The sequence below is a fragment of the Pollicipes pollicipes genome, unplaced genomic scaffold (genome assembly GCF_011947565.3).
Source record: "Pollicipes pollicipes isolate AB1234 unplaced genomic scaffold, Ppol_2.1 Scaffold_6138;HRSCAF=7277_pilon_pilon_pilon, whole genome shotgun sequence".
Lineage (NCBI taxonomy): Eukaryota > Metazoa > Arthropoda > Thecostraca > Pollicipedomorpha > Pollicipedidae > Pollicipes > Pollicipes pollicipes.
Window position 1 is genome coordinate 14758871 of NW_023596818.1, and position 19826 is coordinate 14778696.

At 49.1% G+C, this 19826-nt stretch overlaps 1 long non-coding RNA gene across 1 annotated transcript; it reads left to right on the plus strand.

The window, feature by feature from the left end:
• Nucleotides 1-7013: 7013 nt before the first annotated feature.
• On the plus strand, nucleotides 7014-9590 carry LOC119105802 (uncharacterized). The gene is made up of 3 exons (XR_005095073.1): nucleotides 7014-7065; nucleotides 7344-7519; nucleotides 9566-9590. It is a non-coding gene; the product is annotated as an uncharacterized LOC119105802 (long non-coding RNA).
• Nucleotides 9591-19826: the final 10236 nt, after the last annotated feature.

Sequence of the window (19826 nt, forward strand, 5' to 3'; positions counted from 1 at the left end):
GGAGTGTGTTCGTATGGAGACCTGAGAAGATCCTCTGTAATGATTCTTTATTTAAACCCTTTTACAATCACGACTGGCATTTGCGACGCTGATTCATATCAGTCATTCGGAGGGGCTTGACTTGTTTTTCTTTTCATATCAACGGGGGTGTCTCACCTTTGGGGCACATTTCAAATGCATACTCTTGTGAGACGCCAGGACCTGTAACGTCTACTAAATGCGCTGGGTAGTATCACTCCAGCACCGTCAAAATAATGATATCAATTTCAATTATATTGCAGTCCAAGTTACGCTTCCTAAGCTTTGTAACAGCACTAGGTTCTGCCGCCGCGATCGCCGCCGTCGTCATGGTTACTGGATCTACGGCGTCGTGGCAGCCGCACCGTCATAAATCAAGCCAAGCTTGACATTTCCAGTCAAGACCGGTTGACAAAGCACGCTTTACCACCTCAACGCGTAATTCGTCACTGTTTTCGCAATTTGTCGTTTGCCTCCATGCGTAAGCCCCTGTATGTCACTTGTTCCGTGCGGATCAGATTTCACGCCATTTTGTGCTTTTGGGTACAGATTCCCACCATATGTTCCGCGAAATATTGCTTCTGCATGTTATACAGCTGGTGTGTCTTTGGCACAAGGTATGTGCGTACTGGCTTATGGTGTCTCTGCCCTCTCCCCACACAGCCCCTAAACACATGCCTGCTTGAAGTCAATAGGCACACACCAGTGGCTCTTCTCTCGCGACGCATCCCGCTAATGCCGACAATATCGTCATACCCTGACATTTGCCGCGGCGTTCCTACATACGGCCCCCCGCTAGACGCCGAACGCCTGCTCTGCCGCCCTACCCCCCCCCCCCCCCCCCCGTTTCCAGAGCACTTGCACTTAGCACCGCACACTGAACTCTCTGCTGTCTCTGCCCTGGGCACAAGGTGTTCCTATCTCCAGTGTCAGTCTTCACAAAACGATGAAGCGATTTGTGCGTATTCAAGACTATTGCTATCACATCCATATTATGTCAAATTGTATGAGCATTACAGTTTCCTCGGTATTATGCCTGCAGTCTGGCTTACGCGGTCGCGGCGATCGGTTGCTTTGGCCGATCATTCCACGATTCATTGGCCGCGAATGATCATCAGCTGATCATTCGCGCTATCTTCTTTCGTGTCAACCTACCTGTTCTCAAGCGCGTGACTGAAGATGTTCTAATTGGTCGGGCGGGGAAGTCAAGCAAAGAGCAAGCAAATATGGAAGGAAGGAAGCGTTGTTGCCTGACATGGTTGCAACTATCGGCATAATAAGGACTGCCTTTCCACGTAACATCATTGTCGATAGCAATGCAATGATAATATAGCGTGTAAGACACAGAGAAACTAGGCTCTTCCGTATGCTTTGTCGTCATAAACGCACAACATTACACGTGCAAAAGGCGTACCACCACCAAGCACATATTTCTGAACATTGCATCATATGAATTCACACATTTCCGCTCAAATTTATGGGTGGTAGGTGTCACTCGTTATAAAACTTGGTGCATAACTCAGCTGGACATAACGTAGGCCAGACTTTTTTGAAAAGAAACAAACAAACGCTCAAAAGTCTGCCGCGTTCACCGATGCATGCATCGGAGAAAACCTGCCGCCGACGCTCACGAGAATACATTATGTACCTGAGCATATGTGTGACAGTGTATTCGGGACATCATTTGTGAAAGGTTAATTCCTTCGTATCTTCGCATAGCCTGTCATGGGGTCAGTCAACGGAGACGCGCCTACTGGACGTAATTGTGTATAACAAATCCGATTGACTTGAGCTACGATGGCCTTTTACGCTAGGTCGGTACTAGACCACTTCTTGATGCTAAGTCTGATGCAAGGCATAGTCACATGCTCATTGAGTAGCGAAATTTATTTGCATACATATATACTTGACACGTCTGTTTAGAGAGTGGATCTGAATGTTCCAATCAGTTAGGCTGGTTTGATAAGCACCAAGGTGATGTGAGAATGTTTTCTACCATTTTCCTCTGGTTTCATTGTTCTGTTTTTGCCAAAAAATATTCAGTTTGGTTTAGTGGGAAAGACCAATAGCTCGATGCATTTTGTTCCTCCCTCCCCGCCCGTCCTCCAGGAAAAAGCACCGTAATATAGGCCCTCAGAAATGAGTCACACGGATAAGAACAAAGCAATAACAATGTGCCAATGTCAAATGCATGACTCTTTAGTAGCACGTGCCTTAACTTTGTTCGGCCACCTTATGATCGTTTCGGGTTGCTGTAGTGAGATGGCCAATCGTCGCTCACAGGCAATACTGGTGAAAATAATTTCCGTCTGCCAAAGGCTGTGACAGCACTTAACGCCATTTTGCCGGAACACTGAAAGTCGAGAAGAAAAGAACGACAGTTGGGATTAGCCTCGCTGCTACGCATGCGCGAGCGGTGCGAGTCTGTAGACCAGGGGTCATTGGTATTGTTGCTTTGATTATCTTCGGTTTATCATCTAGGATATGTGTATTCCTATGACTTGCGATCTGCGTTCATATGCTCTTGTCCATTACGAGTGTGTAGACCCGGGGGCGCAGCCAGAGTATACGACGGAGGCGGGACAACCATAATTTGCGGAGTGAGGTAATTTTTTCGAGCGAGTCCCGGCTCCATCAATAGTGACCACGCACTACGAACAACAGACTCCACAATCGCTTATAAGTACAGCACCTAGCGTATTAATCAGCTATCGATGTTGTTTTTCCCTGTGCCTTAGAAATTTGTATCAGCCGCTTACCGTATATAATCGCTTGGCTATTCGCTTGTCTTGTTACTATGTACGTCGGTGCATGCGTTGGCAGCGATCGCGGCCGCTGCCTCCCACAAGCGCGTCTGCCGCAAGAGCTTACGGCATGGTGTGGTGATACCGGCGCTCAAAATACACTAGACGGTGTGAAAGCTGTCCATGATTATTTTTCCGTGCGAGAGAGCTCTTGATGTAGATAAAAGGAGATGTCTCTGAAGTGCTGTAGTGATGCCTATATCAAAGGCACAAAATAACACGTATCTCTCACATCCTTTGCTGTTGTTTTCGTGCAATGTGTGCGTGAAGGGATATAGCGATTTATGCTCTTTGACAGATAGGTAGTTTTGGCGACTGGCTGAGCACTTCCTATAACGACGTGCTGTTCCGGGAGGGCTGCCGCTCTCAACTTTCATTTGCGTGGCAACACAAATTCGGGTCATAGGGTGGAAAAGAAGGGTTGGATAAATACCCCAAGAACATTCCAAACAGAAGTGGGTGCAATTAAGCTATGGAGTGTGTGACCCCAGGGCCTGCGCGTGATGCGCGTAGCATTTTCCTGCTGCGTTGATCCTCCTCTGTGTCGTCATTAAGCAAAGCATGCTGTCAGCCCCCGTCGCACGCTTAAACTGCATTCAGCTGTGGCTGAGCTGGCGGGCAAGGCTGTGAGAAGACCAGCAAGTTTGACGACTTCAGGGATGCGTTCCCACGCGTTGTACCTCACGTTGCGAAGAACGGACTGGCTGGATTGATTTGTCGCATTTGAAAATGGTAAGAGCCTTCTGCTTCCTTGCCACCCGGCAGCACTGCATCTGAGCGCTTCCGTAGGATCAGTACGCAGCTTCTATTGACCAGAAATAAGAATGTCAAGAGCTTGAAAAGAGGGAAGAAATGAATGAGAGGGGATTCTTCAGCTGCATGGGTGAAAAGCAGCAGCTGCGTGTTAAAGCATAATGGAGTTAATCAGAAATACATTTGACGTCCACACCGATAGCTCAGCTGGTTAGATCGCCTACCCTCCGATCCACCCACCTGTGGCAGGGTGGGTTCGAGTCGCTATAGGTACTCATTACCTTGACATGCACGGCCTGCGGACCTTGCCAGTGGCCCCGCTAAAGGTCAGTTGACGTCAGGTGGCAGGACGGAGTGTTGCTTGTCTTGCGGCACGGTAATATTGCGCCACCAAGCTCTGCCGTTGACCTGAAATGGCACGATCCGTGGTTGGCGATCCTCACATAACAAGCACCACTAATGAGAGTGAGCTACGATCCCAGAAATCCATCTTTTCAGAAATGGGCACATTAAATCTTTTAAAAGTATGCTTTTCATGGGAAACATGGGTTAAAATGTGCTGGACTCGTGGAGGGGGATTTGTAACCCTTATAAGTTTTCCAGCGCATCCCGAAAATGGAACCACGCAATGACCGCAAAATTTTGGACACCATTTTCTCAGGCACGTAGTCTAAATCCTGCCTGATGGGGTCAAATGCCTAAAAGGGAAGGACACTAAGGTCACAACCAAGAAGCAATGCTGCTGTCAGATTGACACAAGTGGTTTTATATAGAGTCATATCTACCCTGCAAATTTAGTGTCACTAGTCATCTAGGTTGTTGATGCCAGGGAGTTCAAACTGACATTGGTCAGTGATTTTCCATTCGCTATGCTGTTATTCGCATAATTTATCTTTCGGTACGCTGATTTTGGGCTTTCAACAAGTTGTTCGTCTCCAAAATAGCATGCCGTCAATACGCATTTCACCTTTCAGCCGTTTGTCTTTTGGACAAGAAGAAAAAGGCATTGCAACAAAATAGATACTCGGGTGTTTCACATTTTGTGGAATAGCACTATCCTCCTAAAATCATTCGGCAATTTGTGTTAGAACCAGGGCTAGGCCGGCTCGTTGGAGGGAGAAGTAAAGGGGGGGGGGGGGGGCGATATCACGTCGAGCGGGGTTTACAAGAAGTCCCCAATTTTGTCATGATGGTTTTCGATGTGAAATTGAACAAAGACTGTGCAAATTGAGGGGCCTATTGAATCGAACGTGATATAGAATATTGAAAATGAGCTTGTCGTGGTAGGCAAAATGAATCTAATGTTGGTGGTAATAGTTTAGAACATCTAGATTTCACTACTCAGGGCGGCCGTTTGGTTACATGATACGGAATTCCGATGGAAAATGGTGCTATTTTTTCCGGGCTTTCATTGTTAACGATTTTCAAAATTTGATCCACACCCTTTGGAAGGATGAATTTCTGGGATCAGCGCTCACGCTAAGCAGTGGTTGTTGTGTGAGCCCTGTCCCCCACCATCCGATCGCGCAATTCCAGGCAACGGCAGAATTTAGTGGCGAAAGTTTAACATGCCGCAATGGTCGGCACGGTCCGACCTGCCCTCTGACGTCACCTGATCTTTAGCGCGACCACTGCCACCGGCCGCAGGCCATACCTGTCAAGTGCAAATAGCGAGCGCCCTACAGCGACTCGAACCCACCTTGCCATGGGTGGATGGACCGGAATGCAAGCTCTCTAACCAACTGAGCCACCGGGACGGACTTCGGCGTATTTCTGTTATTGACGTCATCACTGACAGAAAATGGCTTGGCACAGAAGGTCGATAATGCAGTTCGCTCATCGCGAAGGTGAACGGGATAACGTTATACACTAAGTTGTGTCCAGATCAGAAATGTTTGGCATATGAAATTGTGCCTTTATTGGGAAAAGCGGAATAAGGACGAAGAGAATGGCAAAAAAACTTATTGAGGCTTTAGTCTCTCCCCACTTGACTGTGTGGGGAAGCTGCAGCAATGCTCAGCGGCATCAAAAGGTGACCAGCCACTGTGTGTGTATCGTGAAAGGTAAACATTGCTATGACCAGGTTTCACCCATCCTACCTGAGTTTAAGTAGCAAATAAATTGTTGAGCTTTTAATTGAACGTGTCCTGGCGGCAATGCATAGAATGCGCACGTCTCGCTCACCAATATCTTTGAAAGTGCGTGTGCTGTCGCGTCATGCAGTGCCAGCCCGTGTTACGTGTGGAACTACCGATGGCCTTCTGGAGCTGCCGAGGATGTGCACGGAGACAGCCGGCCCAGGCTCTGCTTTCCAGGCTGCGTCCGTGTGGAACAGGTTTCCTACAGCGGTACAGGAATCGGCAGCGGCGTCTTCGATGCATAACTCGAATACTGACTTGACATGGGCTTTGCCAACTGGTAGGATTGTCTGCCAGGCAAGGTCAGTCAAGTCATACCAGGTCTCATTTGATGAGCGTTAGAGGTCGGTGGTCGTTGTGGTGAACAGACATCCAAACCAAGGACTCCAATAAGAGGTAAAAGATATATGCTCCTAAGAAATAATTTCCTTCCCAGCGGGATAATTTTCACAAACAACTGGAAGGTATGTCAAGCTTGCGTGGAACAAAGCTCGCCTCTTTTATAGTGTTACCTCAAATGGCGTCAACAACATTTCTCGACTCCTTATTTGACGCGCCCTTGCTATGTTTTACCCCGGAATGATGCCTATCAGGATCGTTATTATGCAAAACTGCAAATAAGTACTCTCCTTGTTATTTCAGACATCGACCCTCGAAATACAATAAACTTTCATTGAGCTAACCCGAACAACACCTGACCTGGAGGTCTGCGACGCTGCGTGTGTGATGCAGGCCAGTGCCTCCTGTAGCCTTGGACGGGGTGTCCTGTGTATACCTGTGTTTCCCCTGCCGCTGTATGTCCTTCAGCCAAGCGCCGACCTGCGTCTTGTCGGTTCTGAATCACGGGTCGAGCCACGTTTGCAGATGGATATCTCTGGCGAATATCTCCCGCCCCCCCCCCCCCCCCCCCAACCGTCAAGGTCCTGTCGCTGAAGAAGCCTGGGATCGCGCGGACTTCCCCTCTCGGCCCCGGCCTGCGCCTCAGACAAAAGGCGTTCTACCTCGCCTCCCCCCCCCCCCCCTCCAAACGTCAAGGTCCTGCCGCTGAAGAAGCCTGGGATCGCGCGGACTTCCCTTCTCGGTCCCGGCCTGCGCCTCAGACAAGAGGCGTTCTACCGCATACAAATTGATGGCCGTCCGCGGCTCGAACCGGCGGGCCGACGTTTTTCATTGTGACGTAATAGAGCACCCTCGGGCTTTGGTCCGGCGGGCCGGGGTTGGGCGGGGATATACCGCTCGTGAATAAAGGCAGTCTTGTTCGATTATATAACCCGACCCGTGGGTTCTCCATTCTCCAGAGAGCAGACTAGATCTGACCAGAGGACACCCTCAGTGCGACTGGGATGAGACTGGTAAGTTGGAAGTGCATATTGCGCAATGAACAATCACGTAATGCCACGTGTGTGACTGTGTGACCTGCCCTGGCAAGCCCAGGTCGTGTGTTGTCTGTTGCGGGCTCACTTTATTTAGTCTGATGCTGTCTCTGAGGCCCTAATGGTAGGTTTCCAGCTTCCAGGCTACATAACAACATTCAAATTTTCCACCATATCATCTCCCGAGTTGTATTCCCTTGCGCACCCACGCAACACAGTCCGAGGTATGCATTCGACATCGCATCATGGTGTTACAGACGCTGCTGTTTGCGCTGCTGGTCGCTGGCCTGGCGGTAAGCTGGGCCCAGGAGCCTGTGTCTGTTGAAGATGATGCTGATGTGGCTGTTTCTGCCGCCGAAGATCTTCAGGGCGCTGACCTGGCCAGTGATGAGTCGCGCTTCTACGGACACTACTGGCGTCCGCGCTACCACAGGTACCCACAGGCATATCATGCAGTGACACGCCCCGTGTCAGGTGTCGGGACCAGTGGTCAGCTTTCGAGGAGAACGCGGCACGCTTGATCTTCTAAAGAGACGACTTTAGTATTGAGAAATATACCGAAGGCAAGAATTGGTGAATTCAGATGTGATTAACGAACCGCACACATGTTCGTAGAAGATATTTTTATCAACTACATGCTCATAACTGATCATCAGAGCCACCAATCTACTGTTACCAAAGCGAGCTATCGTACTTCCTGGGGCACACGTGGTGATCAACATCTGTCATAGATTAAGCAATTATGTCAAAGGTGACACAATTTCAGAGTTTCGCTCTTCTCACCATGCTTGCACTTGGGCACCATGATACAATTTACTGGTGAATAAACCAGGTAACAACCGTTACAATTACAGGCGGAGTTTAAGAGACTTGGGTTTGGTCTAGGATTCGATGTGTTCAGTTACATAATGTTCTCAGCCAAGATGCAAATCGGCACGGTTTCAGAACGCGCCATTCCACGGAAACCGCACGGGCTTGTATATCCAACCACTTCTAACTGCCAACGACCGCGGAGACATGCCATCGTTCTGTTTGCTTGGTTTAAGCAAATCATTCGTCCTGAAAGGCCACGCCAAAATACCGCCAAAGCTACGACTGCATAATACCGATGCGTCTTGGTTTTCAGCTTACTTCAAAAACCACACTCAAGTGAGTGTGAGAATATCTGACCGTTTTGGGAAAAGCAAACTCTCTTCTAAACTGCTTAACCGCATGGAAGTTTTTTCAGAAATGCGCGCTAGGCCCCCTATTCCACTACACACTCACGAATGGCCTTCGCAGAGGGTGCAGTCGTTTTGCAGTGTACGGACGGCACCCGAATTCTAGTGAGTGACATAAAACGCCAGTCGATACGCAGATGGAGCACGTCCTGGTCTCTCCCGGTGTATAGTTTTGCGCGAACAGTCTCAAAGTAAATGCTGAGAAGACACAGTTAATGTTGCTTGGAAGCCACAAAATATACGCAAGTCCCCTTCCCACGAAATTTCCACTGTAAATTCTTGTGAGCATGAGTTATCCCCTTTTTCGGAGGCGAAAAAATCTAGCACTAGTGTCTCAACTGGAATCCTTACGATTCTGTTTTCTGGCCGCTGCTTTGGAACCCTCTCTGATCTATCACATCTTAGGAACTACTTGCCCCCTAGTGGGGTCTCCACGCTGATGAGCGATTTGGTCCTCTCGCAAATGCGATACTGTTGTTTGATTGGTGAGAATGACACTCAAAAATATATCTAGGCTCCAAAAAGGTCATCAAATCTGCAAGCAAAAGTTATAATTGGGCGCATAAAGTTTGATCACGTTTCGGATCTGCTGGAGAAAATCGGCTGGCTCTCTGCGGACCGCCTTGTCAAATATCACATGCTAACGCTTCTTCACAAGGTGCTACGTTCTGGTGAGCTGGAAGCATGAGAACTTACGCTGGCCCGTGAATTCTGGGAGGTATCTCAGACCCGGGGTCAACATTTCTTCCTCCCTAGGCCACCCACTGAGATGGGAAGGAGGCGCTTGTGTTGCCGAGCTGCCACCCGGTAAAGCCCCCTTCCCCGTGACCTGATACGGCTCCCTGATGCGGGGTTGCCCGTGCACCGAAGCGCCACCTACTACACCGACGCCCACCCTGACCACGGAATGGTCCGAGCCGTGCGTGCACGCGCAAACGCCTGTGTCTGTCTGCATGCTTGTGAGCTGTGTGTGTGTGTGTGTGTGTGTGTGTGTGTGTGTGTGTGTGTGTGTGTGTGTGTGTGTGTGTGTGTGTGTGTGTGTGTGTGTGTGTGTGTGTGTGTGTGTGTGTGTGTGTGTGTGTGTGTGTGTGTGTGTGTGTGTGTGTGTGTGTGTGTGTTTGTGGCCAGTGACGCCTTGTTTTATTGCTGTGACAATAGGCTTGAATAGCCACGAGCCCATTGTGGACAGTCCAAATACACATGTACGGCCATGCCTGTGTGTGTGTTTTGCACGCTGTCTGACCCATGCGTCGTTGCAGGCGCCGCTACTGGAGGCCTCGTTTCCACTACTGGTGAGGCGGTTGGTGCGATCTTCCCCGCCGAAGCGGGCCGGGACGGTTCCGTCCAACCGCCGGACAGCGCGTCTCATCCAGGACCCAAGCGTGGCGCGTGATGTTGGCGTTCCGCTGAGAGACGCTGCTCTCTCATCGGTATGTTCGGTGTAACTCCGATTCAGTGTTCATTGCATTGGTACCTTCTTCGTCAGTTTTACGCGCTGGGCATTATTGTTGGTCGTACTGGTACCGTGATATGATCGCGGTACCAGGATGTGTGATCTCCGCCATAGTCATCGCTCCAACCAGAATACAACTTACATGACCGCCACAACTTTTCATAAAATTTCCAGTAGTCGAAAACGGCCTGACCTGACTGGCCTTGTCAGCGGAGATCAGAGCCCCGGCGCTGGCCAAGCGTGGTCGGATTGGAGCACCGTCACTGTGGCTCGGAACGGCGGGGAGGAGAGCGGGTGCCCCGTCACGGTTGGCTGCCGGCTTGTCACAGGAGCCTGGCGCGTGTGCGTGGCGCAGCGAGAGAGAGAGAGAGAGAGGGGAGAGAGAGAGAGAGAGAGAGAGAGGGAGAGAGAGAGAGAGAGGAGAGAGAGAGAGAGAGAGAGAGAGAGAGAGAGAGAGAGAGAGAGAGAGAGAGAGAGAGAGAGAGAGCGGGAGAGAGAGAGAGGGAGAGAGAGAGAGCGGGAGAGAGAGAGAGGGAGAGAGAGAGGGAGAGAGAGAGAGAGAGAGAGAGAGAGAGTAGAGAGAGAGAGAGAGAGAGAGAGAGAGAGAGAGAGAGAGAGAGAGAGCGGGAGAGGAGAGAGGAGAGGAGAGAGAGAGAGAGAGAGAGAGAGAGAGAACGATACCGCTGGCAAGATAATTGTGTATAATCAGGTCTGGCGCGGAAGTCTTGTTGTAGAGTGTCGCTTCGAAAGGACAGGCGGCATCCCCGCCAAGTCGGGGATCAGTTGCTAATCTATGCATAGGTAGGGATGGGATGCAAATCTTGCGAGCTAATAAATGACACCATGAATAGCGTAGTTACCATGAAGGATTCATTATCATAGAATGGCATCCAATAAAACTAAATGTGAAATTTCTGCGTTCAGTATGATGATCAAATCTGTTGCTAAAACGAAACACCATCGCCCCATCATGCCGGCCAGCGTGTCGGCGTCTGACCAGCGGTGCACAGCAGGGAGGGGGGAAGTTGCCCCCACTGCTATCTGTAAACAGGGTCGTAAGGGCATGTTTTGCACCCTCCAATTTTGGGAGGCCTCTTTTCCCAAACTTAAGTTGTAATAGCTGCACGTAGATTACCTAAATTCTGAGCAACGAAGCCTCATTATTGAGATAGAGGTACTAGACCGGGTTAAAAAACCTTTTCTGCATCAAGAGGCCCGTTTTCTGGATTATAAAATCTCAGCAGCCTTTTAACAGGTAGCAGCCTTTTGTTGGCTGCGAGCTCCAAGCTGTTCGGAAGTCCGCCGAATCGCACTGGGCTTGGGCCAGTGCTGTGACGGGTGCTGTAGATTCGACGCGCCTGGTCGTGATAGCGGGCCGGTGACCTGACTGAAATGGGCCGGTATGGTCAGTGTCCTGCTGTGACAGTTCAATGACCTCGAATCTTTCTCGGAGACTTGCTATCTGCACTCTGCATAGCTTGTCACCGAGGCACGAGTCCGGCAATCAAACGGTGGCCAAACATGACGGAAAAGACATCACTGCTCGGGACAACGGGTACCTTGAGCTTCACCGTGTGTGGCGTGCGCGACCGTGTCATATGTGATTACGACCATCTCTCAAATGTGCCGAAAATCGAAAGTGTCTCATACAGTGTAATTGTGTGTCTTTGCTCACGAGGAAAGAAGGGGAAAATCTCGCATTTGCGAACAATTTGCAAGAAAAACTAAAAAGGTGATTGCTTTACTGTGTACAAGCGCAAAACTGATCAACAAATGTCCTTCGGATTTCATTGGATTTCATGCTGCTTAGGCCTTGGATGGGGGACGTTTACTAATTAACCCTGCATTTTGATATACTGACTGCACTTCCAGTTCCTCCATCCTAACGCCATATATGCGGTACTCCGCTTGGTGCTGCACAAAACACATTGCTAAGCCCGATGTCTGCGACGACGAGTGCTGAGTGTAATGCTAAAAGTGTTACCTTTACTTTTACCGAGTGTCACCTTCCACGAACATCATGTATAAACATTAGACGAATGTTTCAACCACTCAGACTCACCTGACATCCAATGCACAGTACTGTCCTGAGAGCTGTCCTGACCTAAACATTCACGGATAAGCCGGAAGGTTTCGGTAGCCGGTATTGATATTGAGGATGGGAAAAACTCGCCAGCGGGGATCAGTGTTCCTAGAACGAATATGAGTAGACGCTAATTTCGAAACGTGCAGAATTTGAATAACTTTACCTAAACGAAGCCCTAAGACAACGTATGTGATTTCGTTTTGGACGAAGATTATGGGTGTGCAGCGACACTTATAGTTGGTAGATATATGTTTAGTACAAACATTTTGATTGGATGGTTTCTGAGATCAGAGCTCACGCTAAGAAGCGCTTGTTGTGTGAACCATTGCGCCATCATCTGATCTTGAAATTTGGGTTAAACGACAGAATTTTGTGGCGAAAGTTGAATGTGCCTTAATGTCCAGCACAGTCCGCCCCACCCTCTGACCTCATCGAGCCTCGAGGGGCTGCTTCCACTGTCAGGGCAAATAACAAGAGCCTGACGAGACTCGAACCCACCCCGCCACGACTCAGTGAATCGGAAGACAGGTGTTCTGAGCAGCTGCGCTATTAGATCGGACACTGGCACATGGAATCCCAGACGCCAGTTAAATACGCCGGGATCCCTCTGGTTAATTCAAACTACCTGGCTAGTCTATGGAGTAAGTCTGACTGAGAGACCGACTGAGAGACTGACGTCGTGCAAAGAGTGACGGACGTTTGTGCCACTATTGCTGAAAGTTGTAAGTGTATTGCCCTTGAGCGATGGCAAGTAGGCAGCCTGTGTATGTCGAATATGGTAGCGATGTATCCTGGCCACGTTCTTCCCTGCGGTATCTTGTTTACCCTAAGTGAAAGAAATGACTTTGCACGGCCATCGTGATGACATTTAATGTATCCCAGCCTGTCCCGGCTCAAAACGCTTGAGCACTTGATCTGCCAATTCCTCCGATCACAAATGTCCCGTCCCTTACTAAATTTAGGTACATTTCTGCCCCTTCCGTTGTATACATTTCAGGACAAGCGTAGCAAAAGCGTGTCGGTACGTTTGAACATGCACACCTCCGCCGTTCAAAGACAAACAGGTCTAGGAGCGATTATAACGCAGCACGTCTGCCTTTTTGCCTTTGGACGGCAGACTTGGCATCGCCTTATCGCGGATATCCAAGGCCTCCAACATGTTCTCAATCATTGGATCGGCGCTTTTATTATCCATAGATCATTCCGAGGATCCCGCTTTCCGGGCTCGGGGTCGTTGACCCTGGAATCCAAAATGCATGATTCCGCGTAGTAACAGAGAGCACCAAGCTCAGCCAACAAGCCTTCCCAACCAGAGTGACCGTTGCTCGACCGGCCAGGTCACAATCCTTCCAGATCACAACTCAGATGTGTCTGGGAGATTGCAACTCGATCTGTTTGGCCCGGGCATTGCTGAGGAGCTGCAACGGCAGGCCAGCAGCTGGTAGCGTTCCTACATGTCGCCTTCAAGCTGCGGTCGCTGAGGAGAACCGGTTCCGCGCGCGTGCCAGCGGTCTTTCGCGAACGCTCCCTGCTTGCGAGCAGAAGCGTTGCAAGATGCTGTTACAAGATGCCGGTCAAACTGTGCTGGCGTCAACCATGCAATGTTTTTGGTTGCCGCCCTTGTCCATACATCCCACATTCTTCGGTGCCACCCTGGAACAGTCTCCAGCTGCGGTCCTGCACGCGCCGTCTGCAGCCAAGCCGAGGATAATGCCCGATCTGCAACTAGCGATTACACGCCGAGCGGGCAAAAATTCTGGCCCAGAGACATCGGCTTTGTGGGCATGGCTGGAACTGGGATATAAACCCCGGTCGTCGGCTGCGGCACCCACTCAGAGACAGGGGACCAGTTGTGACCTGCCGGCTGCTGCACCCCTGCGCCATGAAACTGGTGAGTCTTCTCCATGAGAACACTCAGAATGCTCGGCAGGCTGTTAGATTTAAACGTTGCACAATTCATGTTCTGTGCTGGCAGATTTACATCGGTGGTATTGCAGGTATTACCTTGTATTTTAGAGGGAATGCTCCACATGTGATGGTACTGAAACGATCGTCAGTTTTGACCAGATAAGCTCATCTATAACTGTAAATGATCTTTTGAGTGGATAGGACTGCTCTTGACAACACAATTTCTCTTTTTCAGTAAATCATAATCGCGGTCAATCCTTGATGCGTCTTTGTTTGATTGCGTCATGGAACGTTTGCATGACAGCACTCACTCGAGGTTCTCCAATTGTCCGAGAGGTGGCCCGCGGCAGAGCTGGATATATGTGGAGCCGAATGTCGTCAGGTGCTTGTGCTTCGGTCCTTTCTCGTGGAGTTCTTGCAAATTTATCGGTGACTTTAAGGTGCTTAGTTGTATTCTCATACTCGGTCATGGCGCTACTCTTTGATGATTGGATTACAAGTCTTTTTCCGTAACAACTAGGAAGAATGTATAACGTCTTGTACTATGTGACGAAACAGGTTCCAACAGTGGTGCTCACCAGGCTTTCGTCAGTCGGTTCGGTGACCGAATACCCATCCGACACGACATCGGCAAGTGGTTTGCTCCTTTTGCGGCTCTCAGCCAAGGAGTCCTTTTTCGCATCGTCGATTTCGTCACTTTTCCGTTCGCACTAGCTCCAAACACACCTCTTCGCTTAGTTTTTGTTGTTCTCTTCTCGCTCCCCTAATATGGGGAAGCGAACCAAACGTAAGAAGGATGATACTGACACGGACTCGAACTCGGCCTCTGACCTCGACAATGCTCTGGACGTAGACGACGGAAGCGTCGTCAGCCCCGCTTTTGCTGCCGCTTCACCTGATGACCCTCGCGCGCCCCAGGCCATGACCGTTGATACGCACACTTCCACCGCGGTGGGTGGACAGCAGACTTCGTCTCCGTCCAACGCCCCCAGTTCCGACCCTCGCTCGTCTTTGACCACTCCGGTGCCCGCTCGCCATGATGCTGACCCTCGCTCGACAACGACCAGTGTTCGCCAGCCCTCTGAGCCAATCCTGGATCCTCTCGGATCGTACGTTGTCGTCCAACCTTGTGATGAAAATGTGTCGTTTCGAAAGATTAACGTTTTTTGGCCATCAAAGCAAATCAAGGCTATCTGCGGTCCATGCGAACTCAAGATTGAAGCGCCAGCAAACGGATCACTCATCATCAAAACAACCACTCGCGCGCAAACCAAGGCCCTACTCAAAACAGCTGAATTTTGCGGCAAACAAGTCAAAGTCTCGCTGCACCATGCCAGAAACACCAGCAAGGGCACCATCTTCGCGCCTGAGCTCCGCTTCATGACGGAGGACGAGATCCTAGCGGAGCTCAGAGATGAGCAAGTTTGCCATGTCCGTCGGCTGACGACTTTCAGAGATGGTCAGCGTCACGACACCAGCCTGCTTGTTATCACCTTTGGTACCACCCGACTTCCAGATTCGCTCACCGCTGGTTACCTTCGTTATAAAGTAAGAGTATTCATTCCAAATCCACTCAGGTGTTTTAAATGTCAACGGTTCGGACACGGCAGCAAGTACTGCAAACAGAGTGCCAGATGCTTGAAGTGCGGCGAGACTCCTCACGAGGGATCTGCCTGCACATCACCCCAGAAATGCCTGAGCTGTGGAAGTGCTGATCACGCCGCCAACTCTTCTCAGTGTCCCACGTGGAAAAAAGAAAAAGAAATTTGTTCTGAAAAGGCAAAGACAGGTGTGTCGTACCCCGAAGCACGGCGCACCGTTGAAACTAAAATGTCGTCGCAGCCCAGCAAAACATATGCCCAAGTAGCAAAAGCCACGATGGCCACATGTGCAACACAGACCGACCCTATCACCCATCTGCCTCCTCTGAAACTTCTCAACCCTCGCCCCTCGGTTTCAGTTGAATCAACTACGCAGACCCAGACGAAAAATGCCGTTGAGTCGCCCTTGGCTGGACGTTCGGATGCCCAGGCGCCCGTGCACCCCTGTCCCCAGGTCGGCCGGCGTTCCAGCCCGCCGGCTGTGAGTGATTCACGCGCGGGTCAGGCCGTCCGGCGTTCTAGCCCCCCGGCTATGAACAGTCGGCGGCCCGGACCCTCTGGCCACCACACAAACATCACCTCCCCTTCCCCCACCACAACACCTGTCGAAACACGCCCGAACGAAGACCGCCGGTCCCGTCCACCGGTGAGGGTGGCGATGGGACGGCCTAGGTCTGTTTCGTTCGGGCGATTCCCATCAACCGGTGGGAATGGATCCCTTCATCACTAAATGTCTTTCATCTTACAGTGGAATTGTCGCGGTCTCATTTCAAAATGGTCCGAAATGAAAGCACTTTTTGCCGTACTAACTCCAATCATCATTGCCGTACAGGAAACATGGTTTCGTCCCACCGACACATATAACTTTAAAATGCCAAATTACTCGTTATATCGCTATGACACGATGGACGGTGAGCGTCGCCAAGGTGGGGTGGCGCTGTACATCAGTCAAAAATTAACACACACGCCACTCACTCTTAACACACCTCTTCAGGCTGTTGCAAGTTCAGTTCGACTGCATGGCCGTACCATCGATATATGCTCAATATACATTACACCAAATTATAATAATACGGAGCTCTTACGGCAACTTGACCAACTCGTTGCTCAATTTCAAAACCCTTTTCTCATCCTCGGCGATCTCAACGCTCACAGTCCAGCTTGGAGTAACGGCACCCAAGCCGTTAATCGCCGAGGACATTTGGTTGAAGATTTTATTGATACACACAACTTAGTCCTGTTAAACAAAGGCAATAATACTTATCACCACTTACCCACTGGTACAGAAACAGCCATCGACCTGTCGCTGTGCTCTCCCTCAATAGCAACGTACTTTGATTGGACTGTTGAGGGAGATATACACGACAGCGACCATTTTCCAATTAAACTTTACACCACTTTTGACGCAACCGCTGACGAAGTTTTGCGATCCATACCCCGCTGGAATTTACGAAAAGCAGACTGGGCCAAATTTCAAGAACTTTGTTATGTGAACCGTGACTGTTATGAATCACCAGAGCAGGGTGTTGGCCTTATTACACATATTATTCATGCTGCAGCAACCGCGACAATTCCACTAACTAAAACGCCATCACGCCGCATCCCAGTACCATGGTGGACGACCGAAGTTAAGAACGCTATTGCGCGTCGGAAACGTGCTTTCCGCTGCTTTCGTCGCCACCATGATGTACCTCATCTTCTTGCCCGAAATTATGAGCGTGCTCGAACCAGACGAATTATAAGGAGTGCCAAACGTCATTCTTGGCAAGCATACATCCAGCAGTTCACTGCTGCTACTCCCCTAAGCCAACTATGGGGACTGGTTCGGGCACTTTCCGGAAAACGCACCTCTATTTCATTGCCCACTTTACGCATTAATAACCAAATCATTTCGGCAACACCTCTTATCACCAATGCTCTTGCTGAAAGTCTTTCTCAGTGTAGCTCATCCGGAAATTACCGACCAGGATTTGTGGAAACTGCGCAAGCCCGTTTTCGTTTACATACTGATTGTTTTGTTTCCGATAACACCGAAGACTATAATTTACCATTTTCATTTCTAGAACTACAAAAGGCTATAAAATCCGCCGGCAACACCTCAGTTGGTCATGATCAGTTACACTATTCTTTTTTTCGTAATCTTTCAGAAGATATGCTTCGTTTTATATTGGCAGTTTTTAATGATTTGTGGTCAACCCATGTCTTTCCTGACGCCTGGAAAGACACCATCATTATTCCACTTGCAAAGCCAGGAAAAGACACCAAAGATCCATCAAATTATCGTCCCATTGCACTTACCAGCTGTCTAGGAAAACTTTTTGAGCGGATGGTGGTGAAGCGAATCTCTTGGATTGTAGAACGAGACTGCCTGCTTACAAAAAATCAATGTGGTTTCCGACACGATCGTAGCACAATAGACAATGTCATCAGACTTGAAACTGACATCAGACGTTCCTATAAACATCGACACAACACAACTGCTGTATTCCTGGATATTAGCCGAGCCTACGACATGGTCTTTAAACCTGCACTAATTTTCAAGCTCCATCAGTTAGGGTTTAAAGGCCATTTGGCACATTATCTTATTGGGTTTCTTTCCGGCATCAGACCATTTCGTGTGAGATGCAGATCCGCCGTTTCCGACACTCACCATCTAGAGAACGGCCTTCCACAAGGAAGCTGTATCTCACCGATTCTTTTCAATTTTATGATAAACGATTTATTTGACTCATTACCATCGGGCATTTCCTCTTCACTTTTTGCGGATGATAGCGCCATCTGGTGCTCAGACACTGAATATGACCATTCGCTGCCACGGCTCCAAGTCGCCCTAAACAAGGTGCAGCAGTGGTCAGAGCGATACGGGTTCCGCTTCTCCGCTCCCAAATCTGCAGTTATGATTTTCGGCAAAAATATGCGTGGTACTCCCAATTTTCGGCTTCGACTAGATGGACACCACATTCCTTTCGTTTCGTCTTTCAAATTTCTTGGCATCGTACTTGACCCCAGATTATCGATGCGACAGCACGTGGAGCATGTTCGCTCCAAATGCCTAAAAAGACTAAATTTATTTAGATGCATTTCCGGGTCAACATACGGTGCCGACCGCCAATCGTTATTACGTCTATACAGATCCTTAGTTCTTCCCATCATTGAATATGGCTCCGTGGTATATGCAGGAGGCAGCCAACACACTCTCAAACCACTATCCACCATACAAAATATGTTTTTGCGAGTTGCCCAAGGAGCTCTGCGTACTTCCCCGATTTCAGCGCTTGAAGTGGACGCGCATGTTATGCCTCTTGCCCTCCGACGAATGGAACACACATTGAGATACATCACAAAAGTGCGACAAAATCCCAGTCACCCAGCATTTAAATCCATACATGTCTTACCTCACATTCACCATAACTACGTAGGACCGGCAGAACGTCGCTCGGGACTTACAATAGCATCTCGAACCACTATCTACTGTACCACTCTTCAGTTTACTTTACCGCCTTCTTCCATGCCACCTGTTTTAATAGTACCACCATGGCAGTTAACCCCTCGGAAAGTTATGCTTCTTTTTGATGATCCCAAACGCATTTTCACAACAAGTTATGTTCAACAAACATTTAATCGTCTAATTTTCAACAATCAAAATAGCAGCTTTATTTACACCGATGGCTCCAAGGCCAATAACCACACCGGATGTGCAGTTATTTGCACTGAACATTGCCATAAAAACTGTCGGTTACCGGATGGCACCTCAGTATATTTGGCTGAATTATTTGCTCTTTTCCTTGCATTGCAACACATTCAACAACACACCCACAAAACGAAGACAATAGTGATTTGTTCGGATTCAAAGACAGCTGTGCAATCTCTTATTGACCCAGACTTCACACACCACCTCCTTGTTAAAATCGTCAATCTCTATCATATATTACATACACAGGATATGAATATCAAATTTCTATGGATTCCAGGACATACAGGCATCATGGGCAATGAACGGGCTGACCAACTAGCCAAGGAAGCTTTGACAAACCAACACATCATGGAGATCCCTGCTGATCATGCATCTACAAAACATTCCATTCGCACAATGACAAAACAATTTTGGCAACAACAATGGACCGATACTACCAGAACACAACTTCATGATATCAAACCAGACATTACACATTGGCCATCAACGCATCGTAAAGACCGTCTGGAGGAGAAGGTGCTAGCCCGTTTACGAATCGGACACACTACACTCACACATAGTTACATATACTTACGTCAACCTCGTCCTCACTGTCAGCCGTGCGATCATCCACTTTCGGTTAAACATATTGTTATTGAGTGCACAAAATATCAACAGCACCGCAAAGATATGCAGGCTTTCTGTCGTAACCAAAATATCGAGTTTTCTTTAAAAAACGTCCTTGGCGATGACCATCCTGAACTGCTTAACATTGTCTTTAACTTTCTCAGACTTGCCG